Here is a 21,382-nt window from a genome sequence, read left to right as displayed (position 1 = left end):
TTATTGTGGGGGGGGGGGGTTGGTGGGTTTAAAACAAAATTTGAAGGGGGTTGAACCCCTGTAACCCCCCTCCCTTGTGTACGCCACTGACTTGTTAGAACTGAACCAGATCCAGAGAGGGGGGCCGGCCCCGGGGCCATCTTACTTTTGAGGATAAGGCAGTCCCCCCCCCCCTTCTGGAAAGTGGTGTTAGGTGCCGCGGAATAGTTTTGAAAGTGGGGGCTGACCATGCAATAATCATATTTCTATGGTAATTTTTATTTTTTTGTACATGATTTTAGAAAGCCCACACAGCTCCCCCCCCCCCCCCCTTTCACAGCCCCTGGTGTTGACTACTGGTAGTATTATTGTAACTGATTTTTTAAATTAACTTTACTTGTTAAATTTTTTTAATGGAAACTATGTTTTTCCTAATTGTGGAGGTGAAATATTACTCCCCCCCCCCACCGTCATAAATACCCAAGCCGATCCAAACCCACAATATCTCAGAGGCAGGTCCAGTATTTTTTAAATCAAGAGGGTGCAAAGAGCAAAACTGAAAATTGAGTGGGTGCAGATGACAATTTTCTATGCAATTTCCTAAAACTTGGCTATAGGCCTATAGTTATATTAGTATTATGTTCAATTGAGATTTTTTCAAAATGAGGGGGGGGGGGGGTGTGTCCCTTCGAACCCTGCCTTTGACTCTGGTTTTTCAGTTTCATCAATACTGCCTTTGTCCCGTTTCATTAATTGTTTGCTGTCAGTGATCAAGGATTTACTCTACCTGGGCCCCATTGCATAACAAGTTACCATTATGATTTACCATGCAATTACAACTTGTATGGAGTCCTTGATCTTGATTGGCTTTGATTAGTGTTAACATGGTAGTTACCATTTGATAACAAGGTTACCATATTATTAACTTTTATGCAATGGGGCACTGGAGAAGGCAAAATTGAGGAAGGGGGTGGCGTACTAATGACAATGGTCTTTCTTTTGGATAAAGATGCCTAATCAAGGAGTCATTCTCAAAATATAGCGTGGAGGGGCAGCATACAAGTACATGTGCCTCACCCTTGTGCCTTTATCCTTGATTATACAACAGAATGTTAAATGTCTCAAGTAGTCATTGCAGGTCATCCCTTGCTTATAAAAAAGAGTAAGATTATATAAACAAATTTTATTCAAAATTTACAATAAAGTTGCAGTGAATTACTACATATTTAAGGAAGTTTAGATAAAGATAGAGATTCATTCACATTCATCTATTTATTGAACCACATTTGAAAATTTGCCCTCCAGTGACATAACATGCACAAAGATATATATATAAATAAACATCAAGATAATAATTTTACTTGAATGAAACCTTCCAATAAAATGTTTTAATAAGCATGTATAACAACCGATATGGAAATGAATTATGGACTAATGTGAGAAATATGGGATAAGTAGCCTAAAACTTAATTCATGATAGCCCAAGATTAGAATACTTTATATGTGTTTGGAAAAAAATGTGTTTAAGACATAATCATTTACCATTACCTGATATGGATACTCCTCATTTTATGTGTTTGGATTAGATTCCAGGAGGTAAAATTCAAACTCTACATGTCTGTAGGGTCAATGAAACCCTCGTAACTTTATAAAAGCTATAAAATATGGATGAAAGGAGAAGGGATTGAACTCCTTAATGAAAACCATGGTCACTTGTCAGGTCTGCATTATATACCCCCTCCAAAAAAAGAATAAATATAAATATGAAATAATCAGTCATTTTAAAATATAATATTTGCAAATTTTATGTGATCTACCACTCAAACAGTCACAAAAATTGGTTATCTATCGTTGTATACATATCAATTACAGTGTACATTTAATTTTAACAATGTTAAAAAAAAAAACTGAAAAATGACTTTCACCTTCACATGCCCGGCAAATTCAGTACCCCGTGGATAAAATTTTTTCATGCAATGATACAAGACTTAAAAATACTATAAATATAAATTACAAATCAGATAAGTGACTACTGGTAATTGATAAGATTGGGTATGACATGCACATGTAGCTCATTCCTTTATATTTTCAAAATGGTTGAATTTGTAAAAATAATCTGCATCTCGTTGTTCTTTGAATTTTAACTGACTAGAAATGTAAACCTTACAGTCATAATTCATATCATGACACAATATAATACATTGTCATTATAATACATATTTTAGTTGTTTTTAACCTACTATTTAACATACATGCTATAACTTCTTAATCAATACACTTCAAATTGAACAAGAGTGTTGCTAAGGCGGGCACATAATATGCCCGTCTGTAACATGGAAAATGGAGTTATTGGTCAAGCAAGAGAAGTGGAAGATGGTGACTTCACCTTTGACCTTCTGACCTCAAAATCTATAGGCTTCCTGGGATCCATGCTAGTATCGGGCACCAAATTATATGAGCCTAAATTAAAGGGGAATCCAACCCAGATAAAAACTTGTTTTTATAAGGAAAAGAAAAATCAGACAAGTTGATAGCTGAAAGTTTGAACAATATTGGATAAACAACAAGAAAGTTATGAATTTTTAAAAGTTGTAAATATTGGTAATCACGATACCCATGGAGACTTCAAATTGGCCGCATATTGGATGTCATAGTGATGTAAAGCAAGGACTACTCTTCCATGTACTCCAATACATATTATGGCTAGAATTTCATTTTTCCAAACAGTTTTATTTCAAATTATATTTTTCTTTCATGAGGACATAAAACAATATACTACTACCTCGGTTATATTTAGATTACTGCCCCAGGGGAATGGGTACTTAGGAGAAAACCACTAATCCCTGATAATAAAGTACATGGCCTATGGGAAAGTTGTCCTTGCCCCTTGTCATAATTTACTTACTCAGTTGCCAATTTGAAATCTACATAGTATTAGTAATCTCAATTTTAAAGGAGCTATAACTTTCTTATTGCTTATCCGATTTCTTTCAAACTTTCACCATTCTGTTTCATTTATTTTTCTCCTTCCCAACACAACATTTTATGGGCAAGGCTGGATTCCCCTTTAAGTTAAACTGAAGTTATCGCGTTTACAAGGAAAAGTTAACGGACGGACGGACACCGAGCGTGATACCATAATACACCCGTCAAGACGGGCGTATAAAAAGTGATGCCTGTAGTCTTTGAATTAAAGTTTGAAGTGAAATATATCTAAATTATTGGAACTAAAAAAAATTGAAAATTTGAATATTGTATTGGCTGACATTTTTCTACTAGTCTAGTATGATTAGACATGTCATGAATAATAACTGTAGAGACATTCCAGAAGTCTGTTTTTGGTTAATAATTGAATTTAATATTATTCAATTAGTGCCATTTAACTCTACAAATACTTTTTCCATTATCCACCCATTTCCATACCAAACTTCTGAAATGCGATCATATTGGATTGCATAATAATGCAGGCAAGACGGCCAGAGACATCTTACTTGTATTGAAATACATTCATGTTAATACCCTCCTTCTAAAATAATTTGTCAGCTTGCATTCAGAATTTGATCAATTCTAACTGCATATCAATTGACAATTAAAACAATTATAGCGCAGGCAACTTTTAAAATTGTTTAAAATGCTTTGACTCGTCTCTTCTTCCAGATGAATAGTGCTGAACTAATCTAGGATATTTTCGGCTACTAACGCCTAATAGATGTTTTGGGTGAATTCTATCTTGATCTTTAAAAGTACATCAAAGACTGCAAGAACTTTTTTTCCTGTATCCTATGGTTGCACACTTTAAAATTTCTCTGTAGCATGTACCCTTCCAGCAAATATTCTGCACATGGATGTTGGTACATATACTGCACATGTTTATTAAAACTCTTATTACTGACATCGTTTAATAATTATTGATTAAAAAAATAATGAATTTGTCAGATTTGATGGAGAAATATTAAATTTGAAAAAAAAAAATTATTATGAGCAAAAGATAGGGAATCCAATAAGCCACTTTTCCTGACTAAGTAATTTTCAGTTGATTATTAACATTAGGCCTTTGACCCATTATCCTAATGAAAGTACATGTAGTATTACCCAAGGATCAGATGTAGTAAGTGTGAACATAATTGATGCAGAAATAAAGGAATGTGACCAAGTTGAACAAAACATTGACCTTTTGACCCCAACTTCCTTTTGTAGTGAGTACCTCAGTAAATACTGAAGACATAATGAATGAAAAGTTTCGCCATGTCCAATTTGTAGCAAGAACTTTTTCCTAGATGATGTTACAAGTAATCCCTGTTTTTTAACTATATGTGAACTTAAGGTTTACTGTGTTTGTGGCAAAACTGGCCTCCTAAAAACATTAACAGGACATGTTAACTACAATAAAGGCCAGTAGAAGTAGAACGTCAAGAAGCTCTTGAAAAAGCTGGAATCACACTTGAAGCAGCTATACATTCAATTGTACATATTCCAAGATTCGTGGAAAGAGCCTCCAGTTTCACTGTTTGGAAGAAGCGTCAGGAAGATGGTCACGCGGAAATCAACAAGATACCTGGAACAGTAAGTAACGCAAATTCTTAGCACTGCGATTTAAATGAGAGAATTATCTTAATTCAAAGCTCATCGCCTGTACAAATGCAATATACTACTCGTTTATTTCTTTGAAATATTGATAAAACATGAATTTTATTTTTAAGAATGGTTTACAAGTATAGATGTTGATCTACTTAGTTGGAAAAATATATATCCCCTTCCTTATGATATCCAAATCACTTTGATAGTTTGATTTCTCATCTTCAAACATTTTCTTCCATATTGACTATTTTTTACATTTTAAATAATAGTAACTGTGATAGCAATTGACACAATATTCAGAAAGTAATATGTTTCACCCCTTTTAATTTCCTTTCCTTTTTTATCCCCTTTTCTTTGTGGTGAAAATTTTGGCGAGCCATGACCCCTATGTGTACATGCAAGTGAGTGGGGGTATTTTATTTCAACCTGTATAGTGGCAGATGAATTTTAAAAGCACCAAATTTGAATTGCGGGGGGAAAAATCTTCTAGTGAATGGCCATCAAAATATGAAATTCAAATTGTTATGTATATATGTTTTACAGCTTATACATGTGAAGAAAGCTTCTTCTTGTTAGTCATTCAAAGAGATTTACATAACGAGATGCAGCAAAGACGTTGGCCATGATGAATGATGGGCACCTTAATTGGTCACAGTACAGACAGATGAATAGGTAATTTCACTGAGAATTAATGTCATACTGACCTCACTATCTTTATTGTCTCCGTTCTTCTTATCCATGGATAACCACTGAAGACCTGGCTCAAGATCTCTGGCAGTGAATGGCTCCTTGGGGTGGGGGGCTGACCAATGGGAATTGCATTGTCTGATCTTCACACAGTCAAAGGTAGTGTCTCCATCACTGCATAAGAGTTTGCATGGTACAGTTGCATTCTGTAGGTAATCAAGAAATGACCAGGTTTGCCAATCCTCACTTGAACCATGGACAGTCGACAGTGATTCGCTAGGTCCATAGCAGAGTCACAGACTGGAGGTGGTTAGACAACAGAAATAGAAAGAAAAGTTAGCACCGGAATATTGCTTTATTTTGAATAGTTTTAATGATCATAAAGAACATGAAATCAATAAATTCATCTCAGGGACATGGCCACCAAGGATTATTCATGATCATTCAAACCTTTAAATGACGATAGATACTATAATCTGCCACCAGATTCATGATTCAATTCAGCAAAAGTGAGAATAATATATACAATCATAAATCTTTGCTGGAGACAGAATAAAGCATTTGATTTGTACTAAAACAAGTTTTTGAACAAATTTTGATCTGATATGCACTTGCATAATTGTATTATTTTTTTCAAACTGTGCCAATTGTCACAAATGTGGCCTTAAATTTTGCATTACCAGTAGACTCAAACGAAAAAGAGTAATAGAAATATCTTGAAAAATGTTGAGGGAGGCCAGCCTTTTTTTTAATAGCCAAAGCTATTAATTGGCAGAAATCATCAAAACCTACCAATACATGTATGTTCATGTTCCATCATCTTTCCAGAGGAATGGATTTCTCACAACTCACGATGGGGCAATTCCTGAAGAAGAGGTGTGGATTAAGTTTGGGGGAGATCATGGTGGACAGGTGGAGGCTCATTTAAGTTGGTGATACAGAGGTCTGCAATGTGGAAAACACAATGCCTCACAGAAATCCTTGTTTGTTGGATGCTCTGAAGGTTCCTTCCATCTCATTGCTTCAGAAAATGACTCATCCCATCGCCAAGCAACTGACAAATGAAGAAGATTAAATGTAGAAGTCAGGATGTTGGAGATATAAATTTCTAATTATTCTATTTTGTAACGTCACAGATGTGTAGATTATTACTAAAAATTGTGTGATATAATTTTTTTAAATAATTTTATATATAAAAAGTAAAATAGCTGGCAGTTGTTTAAGATGTTTCTTTTATCTGATGTAATATAGGCATGATTTAGATTTAACCTCTGATGTAACATACATATTTTTTCTTCAATTTTTGAGACTAGTTGGTAATAATGTCATTATGTGAGAAGTGAGATTTTTTAGATTATGTTGGTGACATTGGTCAAATATGACTTATCACCACTCAAATCAACAAAAGAAGAAAAAGCTACAGTACCAGTCACAATTATTTTACTACCTGTTTCACCAGAGAACAACTATCATGATGATAAAAAAGACGAATAGAATTTATGCTAATCTTCCCTGTACAAAAACGTGCACACAGAAGACATGTTATATTAAAGACGAAAGGACCTTTGAAAGATGAAAGTCATCTTATGATGAAATTTAGTAATCAAGAAATGCCACCAAAGAAGCGAGTGCAGAGATAAACTATCATATAATTTTGTATGAACTATAATAATAAATGTATATTTTGGTCTGATATAATAGAAAATTAGAATTTACCTGACCTCTGTGTGCATAGTACGATACAGTAAATTGTTGTGAATAAATGTAGCAATGCGTGGTATTGATTATTAAAAGATTGAGAAAACCAAAGAAGGAATAAATAAACTTCCTCACACAAAATCCTTCATTTCAGACCCAATCCCGATCCCCTGGCCCCACCATATAGACTCTATGCAGTACAGCATATTTTTAATGCAACCCCCCCCCCCCCCCCATGTATCTGAAAAAACCTCAAGCAGAATCTACCCCACCCTAAAAAATTAATTAAAAAATCTAGAATCTATAGGGCCTACTAGTACTAGTACTACTAGCACTGCTGACCTTGAATCTAGTCACTAGCGGTGTAGTCAATGTAGCCCTATCAGTATCACAGATACAAGTAACATTGTAAATTTGTATGCAAACCCCCCCCCCCCCAAAAAAAAAAAAAAAAAAAAAAAAAAAAAAACATTGCAAGTGTTGTCATGATTGTGAAAATTAGAGTCTAGACCTAGCTCTACAGACCGTGAAAAACCCTTTTTCACGAGTCAAAGTTAGCACTCAGCAGCATGCAGCAAAATCATTACATGGTCATGGACAGCGAATGCACTCGGTCTCACTCAGCTAGCTCAGCGAGCTCCGGCCCGCCCGCTGCGCGGGCGGGAGTTCCCTGGGTTAGCTCAGCCTCAGCTCACGAAGCGCAGCTGAGCTGCTGTGTACATGAGCGGTGTCTGACCACACAGCCAGGCGGCCCGCGACCCGTCCCTGCCCGGCTTCACCCGGGGTAGTGGCGCGCACGTCCTACACAAGCAGAATGTGCTGTACCGAAAAATCAACCTAAAATAAATTCTACTGATGGGTCCAACGAAAAATTACGCCAGATGAATCTTAAGTACTTTGAAAACAAAACTACAATAAATACGAAATGCTGACAAACCGGACTTTTTAAATTTTGGACTTTAAATAGTTCCATAATTAGGGCCAGATTCGCGAGTTTACATTGGATTATGCAAACGCAAACATCATGACAAAATGGAGAAAAACAGAAAACGTATTATCACATTGCCATACTTACGACTTCAAACATGGAAAAAAATGTTTCCTCCACGGAATTCTTGCGAAATAAATAAACTGTTGGGGATAGACAGAGAGAGTTGGTCGTGTCAGCGCCAGATGCCACAACATTCACCACAGATTTTTTCATCGCCCCAGCAGAGATTACGGCACAACAAAGTTACATGCATATGCGCACTTGGGCCGCAAGGGGGCGCTAAGCTTATTTTCACTGTGAAACAGCCGTGTACATAATGTACGGTATTTTCAATTTTTCTTTCAAAATGCGCACCTGGTAAAATTCACATTGTCTCCTTTCGGATAACATAAAATGAGATATCTTCCATCTTACTTGAAAATTCGTGTGGCATTCTTGTGGCATTAGGATATTTACTATACATTCGATGGATAAACGCATTTAAATCGAAGAATTTAAGTTGCGTAAAAAACTTCAAACTATTGATAGTTTTCACAAACTTTTATTTTGAGGAAATCGCGGTTTTATGTTTCACTGTGCTATATATGTGTGTGTAATATTCAAATTTGAAATGCATGTTTATGAGACTTATAATTTGAAACTCTGAATAAAAATAATTTCATATCAAAGATAATCAAAAATATGATGATAAACCGTCAAAATATCAAAATGCGTGATTTTCGACATTCTTTCAGATTTTACGCTAAAAATGACACTTTCACGCAAAGTTGCGCTTGGCATCCGGCCGTACGCTATTCCTGGATATTTTTGCAAGACTTGTAGCTGGGATGCCAAGCATTAACCAATTTTGCCGTCGAATCCTTATCTAGAGCACTTTTTTATGTTTGGCCGGTCTACAATTATACAAAAAGTGCATGCTGAGGAGTTTAATGGGCCTATACCGTTTTATTACCTATAGAAGGAGTTTTAGCAGATAAATAAAAATCATATCTCTCTCGCTACTTTCAATCCGAGACCAACGAGGCAAACATTTGCCATGTTGCCCTCCCCGGGCTTTGCCCGTAGGAACAATGTAAAAAACAGAGGGCAATATTGGCCATATTTCTACTAGTACGCATGCGCAGGAGGAGCAGGGGCATGGCGAGGCCTTTTCCAGTAGGGGGGTGTGGAGGCCCTGATTACCGAAAAATATTGGTAGCGATTACCGACGACCATGAGTCATGGTAAAGTTCTTCTTTATCCTCAGTCACATTTTCTTTTCTCTTTTCTCTTTTTTATATATTTAGACATGGAAAGTGAAAATCTTTAGCAGCTTTTTTAATCACCAACTACATGCGTATCTAACTAAACGATCAATACGAGCGCGAAGCGCGAGCTGAAATTTTTAATATACTGGCCTGCGATAAGACCTGTTAATGATCCATGAATAAAAGTATGGAACACAAATATTACCAATTCAAAAATGCGACCGCGAAACAGGAGCTGAAAAGTTTTATTAATCTACCTGAACAATCGATTGTTATCATGAAGAGGATTTTTTTTTTAAAGGATGTTTCATTGTATTCTCTCAAATCAAAATAAACATTCACATTCCATAAGCAAGTTGTACAAACTATTTGAAACATGATTATAAATTATACAATAAATCCATAACAAATATAATTATACAAACTATACATCAAACTTCAAAGATACTAGAAATTAATACTAATGCGTTTCAGCAATTACAAAATGAAATATTAACAAGATGTATGAATGATAAGAGAGAAAAAAAAAGATAAAAAGTGTTGTTCTACCTCCCAACCCCCCCCCCCCCCGCCCCTAGGTTTGGAGCACCCTCCCCTTTTTATGCCTATACTCTACATGGAAGGGACTACAATTCTCCGTATTTATTTATTTTTGTATTTTTTTGTGTGGTTTTGTCTCTCGTTGTATATATACCTTTGCCTCACTCTCCCTATATATTCTTTTAGTTCAGATTTTCCCATTTCCTTAAATGTAGAGACATCTTACCTCTACCTAGCGCCAGCCTTCTTTCTTCCCATTCTTCTTCTTTAAATTTCCTTTTAATTTCATCCATGGTTATAAGTGCACCCTTTTCCCTCCCTTTGAAGATTAAAAATTTAACAAAGATTAGAAAATGATTGACTAAACGTTCCTTTCCTTCGTCCTTTAATTCTACACCTACAAGAATTTCCTCCCAGCTTAAATTGCCCGTCGAAATAAAACCAAACATCTTCTTACAATTATCCCAAACCAGACAAGCATATTCACATTCCAAAAATAGATGGCGATATGTTTCTTCCTCTTTTTTACAATAACAACAAAGATTATTCTGTGAGATTTTAAAACGGAACAAGTGATGATTTGTATAAGCAATGCCGTGTAACATTTTAAACTGAAACTCTCTTAATCTACTGTTCAGAGTACATTGTCTTGGTCTCATAAAAATGTGTTCAATCTTTTCATAAGAAAAACTATATTTGTTTTTTAACCTTTCGAAAACATCAGGTATTGTGAAGTTACATTTCATAAAATTTGCATAAACGTTTTTAGATACTAACTCCTCTATCGACAAAATTCTTTTTCCAGATATAAATGATATTTCTTCCCTAAGAGAAGCCTCTTTGCTTTCTATTTTCATATTTCGTTTCCAGCTGACTGGAAAAGTTTTATAAATTGACTCTATCAAATGAAAATCATTTATGTTTAAACCCTGTCTTTGGAAGTACGAAAATGACCTTAAGTTTCCATCACAATCCATAATATGTTTCAGTCTGTAAATATTTTTTTCATAAATTTTTTGGTTAAATATGCATTTCCCTTCAATTCGTACAAATTTATTGTTAAAAAATATCTCATTTCCTTTATATGTTTCAGATTTTAATCGAAAATCCTTCGTCTCTATCCATACTTCTAGCAAATCTATATAAAATTGCGGCAATGCTATCTCCAACACTCCAAGCAAATAATCGCATGAAAATATAAAATTTCCTCCTAGATGTTTTGTGGCATAATTGAAATATTGTTTCCATTTCATTGCATTATTTTCTTTTAGTCGTTTAATCCACATAACTCTCTGTGCCTTTATTAACCATTGAAAATTCATCATTTTCAAGCCGCCTTGATGGTAATCTAAATACATCGTTCTTTTGTTGATCTTATTTCTGCCAACCCACAAAAAAGTAAAAGCCAACTGATCAAGTTCAACATAAACCCATCCTGGGATTGGTGTGAGAGATGCCACATATATGAATTTTGAAAAGATAAATTGCTTTAATAATTGTATTTTGCCCATCAAAGTTAAATCTCTTTGCTTCCACCAGTTTAACAACTTCTTTATTTTACTTAATATTTCTTTATAATTCAATCTTTCTTTTACTTCTACATCTAAAGAAAAAAATACACCGAGAATTTTTATAAAATCCACCTTTTGGCCAAAAGATGAATAATTTGATTTTCCTTGAGAGGAACCTAGTAATAAAACCTTCGTCTTATACTTTTCTGAATTTTTCTAAAATTTCTATTACTTTTTTGACTGAATCTAGATCTCGGACAAAAATAGACATATCATCTGCATACAAAACCTGTTTTACTTCTTCCTTTCCAAAGGAAATTCCTTTAACATCATTATTTTATCTTATATTATGCGCTAATACTTCTATGCATAAAATGAAAAGATATGGTGAAAGCGGATCTCCCTGCCTTACCCCTCTTTCCACATGAAAATAGCTTGTAGAATCTCCTCCATTAAAAATACAACTTTGGCTATTTGTATACAATATTTTGACCCATTTGCGAAATTGCTGGCCAAAACCGAATGAACCTAATGTGTGATGTAAAAAATTGTGGGATATCGAATCAAAGGCTTTTTCTAAATCAATTGCTATCATATACCCAGGGATATTATTATATAACGTATGAAAAAGCATATCATCAATTAATCTGATAGCTTCTCCTATATTCCTGTTTTTAATAAATCCTATTTGATCTGCTAATACAACGCTTTCCAAAACCTCTTTAATTCGTTTTGCTAAAACTTTGGATATGATCTTATAATCTGTATTCAATAACGAAATGGGTCTATAATTCTTTACGTAATGTGGGTCTTTCCCTTCTTTAGCTAATAAAATAATAATTGCTTGTTTTTGTGATGCAGAAAGTTCTCCAAGAGCAAAAGCTTCATTGAATGCCCCAATCAATACATCCTTTATTTCAGCCCAAAATGTACAATAAAATTCAACTGTTAACCCATCGTTTCTAGGGGATTTATTTTGCTTCATTTCTTTCAGTACCGAAATACACTCCTCTTCTAATATATCCCCTTCACAGCTTTCAGAATCTTCAGATGTTAACGTTGGTACATTTTTAAAGAAATCCCTAAAATCTTCCGTGTATTCCCTAGCATAAAGATGGGTATAAAATGATTTAATTTCATTTAAAACTTCTTTCTCTTTTTTAGTAATTTCTGAAATACTGATGGATATCTTAATGATTCTGATGGATATCGTAATCGATTAATTGATGCGAGTGCGAAGCGCGAGCTGAAATTTCCGACCAGAAAACTCAACATTCTAACATTTTTTTTGTATCATGAAACTCTCATTCAAATCAACTGAAACTTAAGTAACTGGTCTAAAACAGGACATATTAAGGACTGTTTGCAGTGACTCATGAATAGGATCCTTTTTTGGGCGGAAATCCCAGGGGGAATCGTCCCCCTACCATTTGGAAAGGGGGGGGGGGGGACACTTTATCATTAATGTCCCCTTACTATTTGTGGTCTTTTATGATGGAAAAAAATACATCATTATAAATCGAAAGAACACGGGATCCTATCGTTGAATTTAGAAATATATCGTTAAATTATATTGTTAAGAACTTGGAAGGAAAACAAAACGTATACCGGTTCGACTAGTCTCGAACTAATCAAGCGCGCTATCGCTTACTATGATGCCTGCCAGCCTGCGCCAAAGCTAGCTAAGACGATCTGAGTGTATATCGATCGCCTCAGTATACGGTACCGGTACGTTAGCATCTACCTTAAGGCCCGTTTACACCGCATCCGGCACGGCGACCGTGCACGGCACCACGGCAATCCGGCACGGCAAAAAAAATCGATCACCACTAAATCCTATGAAACTGTTTCCACTTCAACGGTGCCGTGCCGTATTGTACAACACGGCGTAATTTGCCGGATTTGCAGATCGATCAGCAAGCCATTTTCAGAGCACGGCACACGGTTTTTTCACTTCTGGCCAATCACAGTCCAGATAAATTACGTCATTGCCCACATATTTTCTGATCAAGCGACAAATCGCCTGCGGTGATAGTCTATGGGAGTTTACGTGTTAAATGCAAAATCGCACATACGCGTAGGCCTACGTGTATTACCTGCTGAAGAGAGGTGACTGAAGTGAAGGAGGACTTGATCTTGCAATTCTTGGTCTGGTAAGCAACTAATTAAGAACAAGTGTCATTTCGCATACTGTAGTCTTGTAGAACCGAGCCCCAGAAAGTAGAGCACAAGAAAATAAGGCCAAATAATATAAGGCCGGAAATAATAATCTGGGATAGGGCCTAGCGTTATGATCTAACGAAGATCTAACGTAAGTTAGCTTAGACTCGGTCTAACAAGATATACCGGTATCTAGGCCTAATTTAGATAGGCTAGATGTTTATCCTAGCCTAAGTTACATCTAACAAAGTTAGATCTAACGTTAGACCTAATGTTAGACTCGATAATCAATTAGACTGGCCTAACGTATTTTACTAAATAAAGAAAGTTGGACTTAAAGATAGGCCTAAATGAAAATTGAAAGTAGTTGCAGGAAACATGGGTTTGATCAGACGAACTTTTGTTTATCTAGACAAAAATAACTTTGCATTGTTGTATAAGTCGCTTGTCCGACCACAAGTTGAGTATGCCCATGCTGTGTGGAACCCCGTACTGAAGAAACATATACATGCATTAGAGAACGTACAAAGAAGGGCAACAAAATTAGTCCCAGAATTAAGGAAGCTTTCCTATCCACAACGACTTAAACAGTTAAAAATCCCAACTCTGGCGTATCGAAGAGTTAGGGGTGACATGATTGAAACATATAAACACTTTAATAATTATGATCTATGTACAAAACTTAATTTAGAAGAAAAATATAGTGAACATACCAGAGGTCACAGTAAAAAATTGTTCATACCAAGGACAAAGACCCAGAAATATAGGAATTCTTTTTATGTTAGAATACGTAAGACATGGAATAGCCTAAATAATGAAGTTGTCACTGCCCCAAGTGTGCACAGTTTTGAAGCTGCCCTGGATAGATGCTGGAAAAATGAGCCAATAAAATATGACTACGAAAGCCCTGTTCCCGGAAGTGAGCCAGCCATCTTGAGGAGGAAAAACCTAGAACTGAATACAGAGGCATAACATGCCTACATTCAGAAACTTCCCTAGGTATCCCTAGGTAAACACTCACGAGAAAGTGTGTAAAACCGAGCTTAATTGTCACTATATTATCGAGGATCTAGATCTGGTACAGTTACATGAACTGAACTTGAGTTTGTGAAATCTTGAAATCTACGCTAAAAAATGTTCATACTGAAGATCACCAACACAGATAAGCGCACGTGGGACAGTGTACTAATTATTATTGCTTTGAATGTCGGCCCGACGCTTGACCCAAATCCCGTGCTTATTTGCTAATTTCTCAGCAATTACACAATTTCTTCCGGAATCCTTTTTTATTTATACAAACAGACACTTTGGTGGTCATTTCATTGGATTCTGTAGACTGTACGATTACGAACTCATTTTGAAATCGTTACCACAACTGGCATTTATCTTTTTAAAACTTGTCTTAGAGTTAGAGTCTAACTAAACAGTAACATATTTAGGCATATAACGTTACTTATACTATAGGTCTAGTTAGATCTAACGTTAGGTAGACCTATAAGTAACGTTAACAAAAGTTAGACCTGTTGTTGGTCTAACGTTAGGCCTCGGTAGTCTAGAGTCTACACATAGGTCTAACGTTAGTAACACTAGTACATGTAATTTAGACCTCTGATTCTGAACGAATATGATGAATTCCGGGATGAATTATTAAGATATAGACTAGCCTAGCCTAGTACTTTAGTTTTAGTACTAGTACTAGTAGTAGGGTCTATAATAGATGAGAGCTAGGCACTGAGTCGTTTTGTCAGCAGCAAGAGTGGCAGATAGGAGGGTGGCAAGGAATTAATAAGAGGGGATCTGGAGTGGTGAAACTTGGGTAGCCTGAACTGAAAGAAGTTAGACCGATTGCTCAGTTTGACCATATTTTTGTGGGACCCTCTGGTCGATCTATTCTAGATCGAAACAAATGGTGGAAAGTAGATCAAGACCCTAGTAGGAATTTTGGAGTCCTAGGCTAAGGAGTAAGGCTAACTTAGTTATTTCCCACAAACTCTCTGGAAAAGACTAGGCCTACGAATAAATAATGTAAAAACCTAGACTCTAAATCCTCCCCATATGACGTCATAGGCTTAGCTAATTAACGTTAGACCTTGTTTTCATTGAAATATAGAGTCTAGGCCTAGTCACTAAATTTAGGCTACTATAATTTTGGAGAGAACTTGCATTAAAAGAAGTAATTGTTTCTAGTTTGTCAAAAATTGTCAGTCTGTTATTATGTAAAGGATTTTAAAATGAGCGCACTTTCCTTTATCCAGGGGCAGCTCAATCGTGGGGCGATGGGAAGGGGTTTAGGTTGGCACTGGCTTGCCCGAAATAGAAATCCCCCAGAACAAAAGTGACCCTTTTTCAATATGAAATATGTCCTTTGTGTGCTGGCATAACTTTTAAGTCTGCACATTTCTGTTCCAAAATTTGATTGCTTTATTTGTGTAATTTAATTCTTTTTTCATTGGTTTATTTTTTATTTAGTATTTTTTATTATTATTTTTTTTTGGGGGGGGGGCTGAAGTGATTGGGTACGTATACTATACAGAGAAGACATAATTTGCTTACATTTTATTAAACAAACATTTCATCCCTAAAAAAAACTTTATATGGCTTTAATAGCTTATAGGCTCTCATGGAGGCAAAAAATTGAGCCTCTATCTTTTTTTTTCTTATGATGACCCTATGTTTACATGTACTTTTCAAACGATAAAAAATTATTATTTCGAGCTCTTGAAGGAATTTCTAGACGATCACTTTTCTCTACAACTAAGCAAAATCATTTCAATTAGGAGAATTTCTATTTGTGCATTATAAAAATTGGACCCTGATCAGCAAGCCTGCCAGTTACAATGTAAATGTAAGAAATTGCTGATTGGGCACTGGCCTTTCACTAATCGCTTTTGCAATTCTTTAAACCTTTATTATTATTATTTGCTAACGAAATTTATATGGAATGTGTTGCATGACAGATAACCAACATGGAGGAAGCCCTTATCCTAGAAGTGTAGGAAAATCCAATCCTGTATGACAAGAGATTGGAGATGTTAAAGGATACAGAAGTAAAAAAATTATGTATGACATGACATTGGGCGTCAGCTTGTAATCTCAGGTTGGTATCATATTAATTTTTTTCAAACTTCACTATTTTTTCACTATCAATTTGAAGAAAAATATTGAACAATGTAAAAGAGATATATTTGTATGTGGATGTTTGAAAGCAAATCAAATTCACAATCTAACAACTGTAGCTAACTTCTGGTTGTTGTGATTCAATGAATACCAATGGTAAGTTTTGGTCATTATGGCCATTTTTAAAATTGTTTGCATATGTGTAAAATAGTCTAGTGTTTAAAAAAAAAAAAAAAAATTAAATGAGACACAAGAGCAAGGGTATGTAAATGCAGAAAGAGACCTTGCTTTGTGATGTGGACCAAAAACTATATACCAACCCCACCTCACAAATACGTAATATAAATATCACGTCACTTTTACAAGCAAAAAAAAATGGAGGCAAAATTCTTTACTATCAAAAGCATGTTGTCCAATTTCACATCGAAATATTTCGGGGGGGGGGGGGAGTGGGTAGGGCTTGAAATGAGTCATAAACAGAAATGAAAATTTTCAGAGGTTATAGTAATTAGATTTCGTGTTGTTTTTTTCATTATTTTAAGGTGACGTAGCGAGTTGAGAGACAACTTCCTAAAAACGACAGAAATGGAGAGGAAGAGTGGTGACGGATCTCCCTCAAATGCAGCACGTAAATACAAGTACAGTGAGGCAATGGAATTCCTACTTCCCCACATACATAATCGAGAGTAAGATATTCAATATTTTGTTTTCTTATCCCAGGGAAGAGAGAATATGTGTATATCAATTTTAATTCATGCAAAGAAATGTATTTTATAAATATGAATTCTGATATTGTGCTGCACTTAACCCAGGTTTAGTTTATGGGTTCTGGGGGTTCTTTGTGCACTCTGCAGGGTGGATATGAGCGCTCTCATACAAACTATACAAATTATTTTGAATTATACATTGATGATTGGCTCATTCTCTCATGTTTACATTAACCCGTTTCCTGTAATTATACATCCACATTTTCATTCAATATGATTTATCATATTTGTACTTGACTACCTGTGTAAAATAGTACAGGTTAATGGGTGTTGCATTTCCTTGAAGTGAGAGCCATTTGCCTTCAGAAAAGTACCCTTAAAAAAATATAATATAGTAAAATAAAACTAAAGATGTTTCGAATATTAATGAAGTAAAGAACAGACAAACTGTATCGACTTGGTACATGAGAGTCGATTTTTTAGTATTCATTATTATGAGTAAAACATATGAAATAAATTTGAACATATGATTTTTCTGTCAACAGAACAAGTTTTGGATCTTGGATCCTGTGTTTGATGTGGACACGCCAGGAGAAGCCTGTACCAAACAGGAAGAAACTGAGCAGGAGAATGGTGACATCTGTCCACAACGTGGGTCAGGCTTCATCGTCATCGTCCTCAGGCACGTCCGCAACATCAGTCCAGTCTTCAAGTCCCAAATTCACTTCAAATCGAGGAGACAATGTTGCAGTATTTTCAAAGCAGCGATAGTCATGGTGACAACATAACTGTAGATCCATTTTTTTCCAGCTTGTCCCCCATTGTCCCACACTGTAAAAGTTACCTCAATGCCAGCTCCATTGCAATGCGGTTAAATGTTGGTCTTCTGAACATTGAACATACTACTATAGGAATTAAAAGTTCTGTGTCTTCTAAATCTAAGTCGATTCCTATTGATGTGATAAACGTCTCACATGTTACAATTTAAGAATCCAAATATGTTAAGTAGATTAAAAAAAAAAATTAACAGAAAATGTTCTAACTTGCTATGCTCCATCGCTAAAAAGAGAGCTGATATCTTATTCCCTCTGACGTCACTCAATATTCATCTGATTGTTAGCTAACAAAGGGACAGTCAGTGGTTTGTAGTTTGCCAGAGCTAACAACCTGTTAATAGTCTCAACATAAAAGATGCAATGTCAGACATGCAGCATCACCAACAAATGGAAAGCGATGTATATATGATTACATCTGAATGACTTATGATAAATCCATATGAAATAAATCATTTGCAGGAAATCTACAACTTTAATGACTGATATCGTATTATAAACAACTACACCATAAATGTGCTATTCTAATTTCCACTTGAATTTTTCACTTTAACGTCTCTCATTGTTACAGTTGCAAGTCAGTCTCAATTTGCAGAAATTACGATTGTAAAGGATTATGATCTTCCTCTTTTGTAGATCTGGGAAATATCGGCTGAACATGTTCACCATTTATTAAAAATATATTTATTTCTTAAATTATACTTGAATTTAAAATCAGGATTTGTTCACAGATAAGAGAAGATGAACATTTTGCACATCACAGAAATTTGGTTCATGCAAATATTAACATGATTACTAGTAATGCACTATCAAATATCAACACATGCAACCAGTTACTGTGAAAATGAAAATGATGAGTACTGGACGGAACGTGGTACAGGTAATTTCTGGACTAATGTTTTATTTTTGGAAATAGATCTAGGATTGTTTGAAATATGACAAAATGTTACCAACTTAATTTTATCTCCAAACAGAATGACAATGACACTCCTGGGGCCTGTTTCATAGAGAGGTACGACTATCACAACTTTGTCTTTAATATGGCAACTACCATTATAATATGGCGCAACATCCAATTATAATTGTGGTTTCCATGGTAGTTGCCATAATGTTAAAGCACTTTTGAAATGGGCCCTTGACATGAAGAATACTGACAAAAGAAAGTTGATGGTGAAATAAAAAGAATACATTTATCTTCAAGAAAGTTTTTGCCGCCCCATGCATTTATTTTGGTTTATATATATATATATATATATATCGTTTTATTTTTTTCTGTAATAAATTCATGAGCATCACTTTTATTTTCAACAACAAATATAATGTAGAGTGCTGATTGTTCACAGATAAACCTCGAGCAATCAGTCATTAACAAGCAAACAGCTAGGAGAAGAAGAACCTAAAATTTAATTGGAGCTGAACTAAACTCAAAGTAAAGATGTCGACAAAATGAAGTCCAGTGTTGCTCTGATTTATTGGGCCAGACCTCACTTGGCATTGATTTTAAAGAACAAGTCCACCCCAACGAAAAAGTTGATTTAAATAAAAAAAGAAATATCCAACAAGCATAACACTGAAAATATCAGTCCGATGTAAAATAAGAAAGTTATGATATTTTAAAGTTTCGCTTGATTTAAAAAAAAAACAGCTATATACACATCCTGATCGGTATGCAAATTAGGAGACTGATGACGTCATCCCTTCACTATTTCTTTTGTATTTTATTATATGAAATGTAATTTTCTTCTCATTGTCAAGAGAAACAACAATCAATTCCTCCCTGAACATATAGAATTAGCATTGGTTCAGTCAAGTTGGTCCTTGTCAAATAAATGAAAAATTGCAAACAATAAAAAAAAAGAAATAGTGAGGGACATCATGAGCCGTCTATTTGCATGTCACTGAGGTGTGCATATCACTCTATTGTGAAAATAAGCGAACTTTAAAATGTCATAACTTTCTTATTTTACATCCGATTATGCATGAAACTTTTCAGTATTATGCTATAGTTTGACTTTTTTTCTTCTATTTATTCAAATCAACAGTTTTCTTGGGTGGATTTGACATTTAAACAAATAATATACCGTATTCGAATATGTTCAGAAATAATTTCGTATAATAAATTTGACTAATAGAAACAGTGAGAATGGAAGAATCCAGAAAAGTGGAAGAACTAAGGGTGAAAAGTGAACCAATGAGCATGAGGTAGGATGATATGAATGAAGAAGAATGTTCTGAATATAAATGAGAAGACAATAGAAACATGTGGAGTTGGAATGGCAATAGAATGTGATGTATAAACTAAGGAATGAGATAACAGGTGACAATGGCAGAGAATGGAAAAAGAAGTACGGAAAGCAAAGCGTAAGATAAAAAGATTAATCATGACAAAATTCAACATTTAAATAGAACGATCCATTCCCGTATAGACGAGTGAATAAAAGAAAGAATATTGTGTCTGTCCAATGAGCAGTCCGTCAGATTGATTGAGGCTTCTTGGTGGAATTCAAGACAAGATTAATTTATACATAGATACACGAAAACCCTTAAAATTACTTCTTGCCACGCCTGAAGCAGGCTTCTTTGCCTTGGGATTTCCTGGGTACATCGGACGGTTTTTGCCTGCCGGACGGGATCCGAACACGGCTTTATTGCCGTGCCGTGGGGCAGTGGAAACTGGAAAACAGCACGGCGTGCCGTATGCCGTGCCGGAATGCCGTGCACGGTCGCCGTGCCGGATGCGGTGTAAACGGGCCTAGACTGCGGTTGTGCACGGTCGGTCTCTGCTAGCTGCATCAATTGTAAAGTGCCCCCCCCCCCCTTGAGAGCCGTAAGAATTTTTTTTAACGCGTTTTTTCCCAAGTATGCCCCCCTTTTGAAAGAGATCTCTTTTTTACTTTTTTTCGTTGCTTGTCAAATTTATTTTGGACGAAATGACCTAACATTTCGGGTGATAACCTTTTTTTTTTATACTTTCCTATTGAGCGGAATAAACATATAATAATATAATAATAATACAGGTATATTTACCCAGGGAAGCCGCTTCAGTTCCGAAAACTGTTCTCCCAGCGGGCCCTGCTATCATATCATGTTCGATATCAATTATAGCAAATGCAAAATAAAATCCACGTATATTTGAATCACAAGGCATTTAGAACGCGTTAAGGCAAATTAAAGGTCATTAAGGTCATAAAAGGTCAAGTTGGGTCACAATGCAACACGTAATGCTCGGAATACAAACAATTCGGGCATTATATGTATTTTTGCTGATAGTTGAGGATGTGTATATTTAGAATCGGACAGGGGCTACCTAGGCACCCTTGGGACACAGGGGCAA

The 21,382-nt window shown here is 35.4% G+C and overlaps 2 long non-coding RNA genes across 2 annotated transcripts; one reads left to right on the top strand and one right to left on the bottom strand.

The window, feature by feature from the left end:
- Window positions 1–1,232: 1,232 nt before the first annotated feature.
- LOC129269315 (uncharacterized) lies at window positions 1,233–8,248 on the bottom strand. Its single transcript, XR_008585385.2, has 4 exons — window positions 8,018–8,248; window positions 6,037–6,298; window positions 5,262–5,544; window positions 1,233–4,534 (listed from the first exon to the last, which is right to left on the bottom strand). It is a non-coding gene; the product is annotated as an uncharacterized LOC129269315 (long non-coding RNA).
- Window positions 8,249–16,243: 7,995 nt separating this feature from the next.
- Window positions 16,244–18,705, top strand: LOC135156673 (uncharacterized). The gene is made up of 3 exons (XR_010295726.1): window positions 16,244–16,488; window positions 17,051–17,194; window positions 17,761–18,705. It is a non-coding gene; the product is annotated as an uncharacterized LOC135156673 (long non-coding RNA).
- Window positions 18,706–21,382: the final 2,677 nt, after the last annotated feature.

The sequence above is a fragment of the Lytechinus pictus genome, chromosome 14, assembly GCF_037042905.1.
Source record: "Lytechinus pictus isolate F3 Inbred chromosome 14, Lp3.0, whole genome shotgun sequence".
Lineage (NCBI taxonomy): Eukaryota > Metazoa > Echinodermata > Echinoidea > Temnopleuroida > Toxopneustidae > Lytechinus > Lytechinus pictus.
Note: the sequence above shows the minus strand (reverse complement) of the source record. Positions and strands in the feature narration are given on the sequence as shown.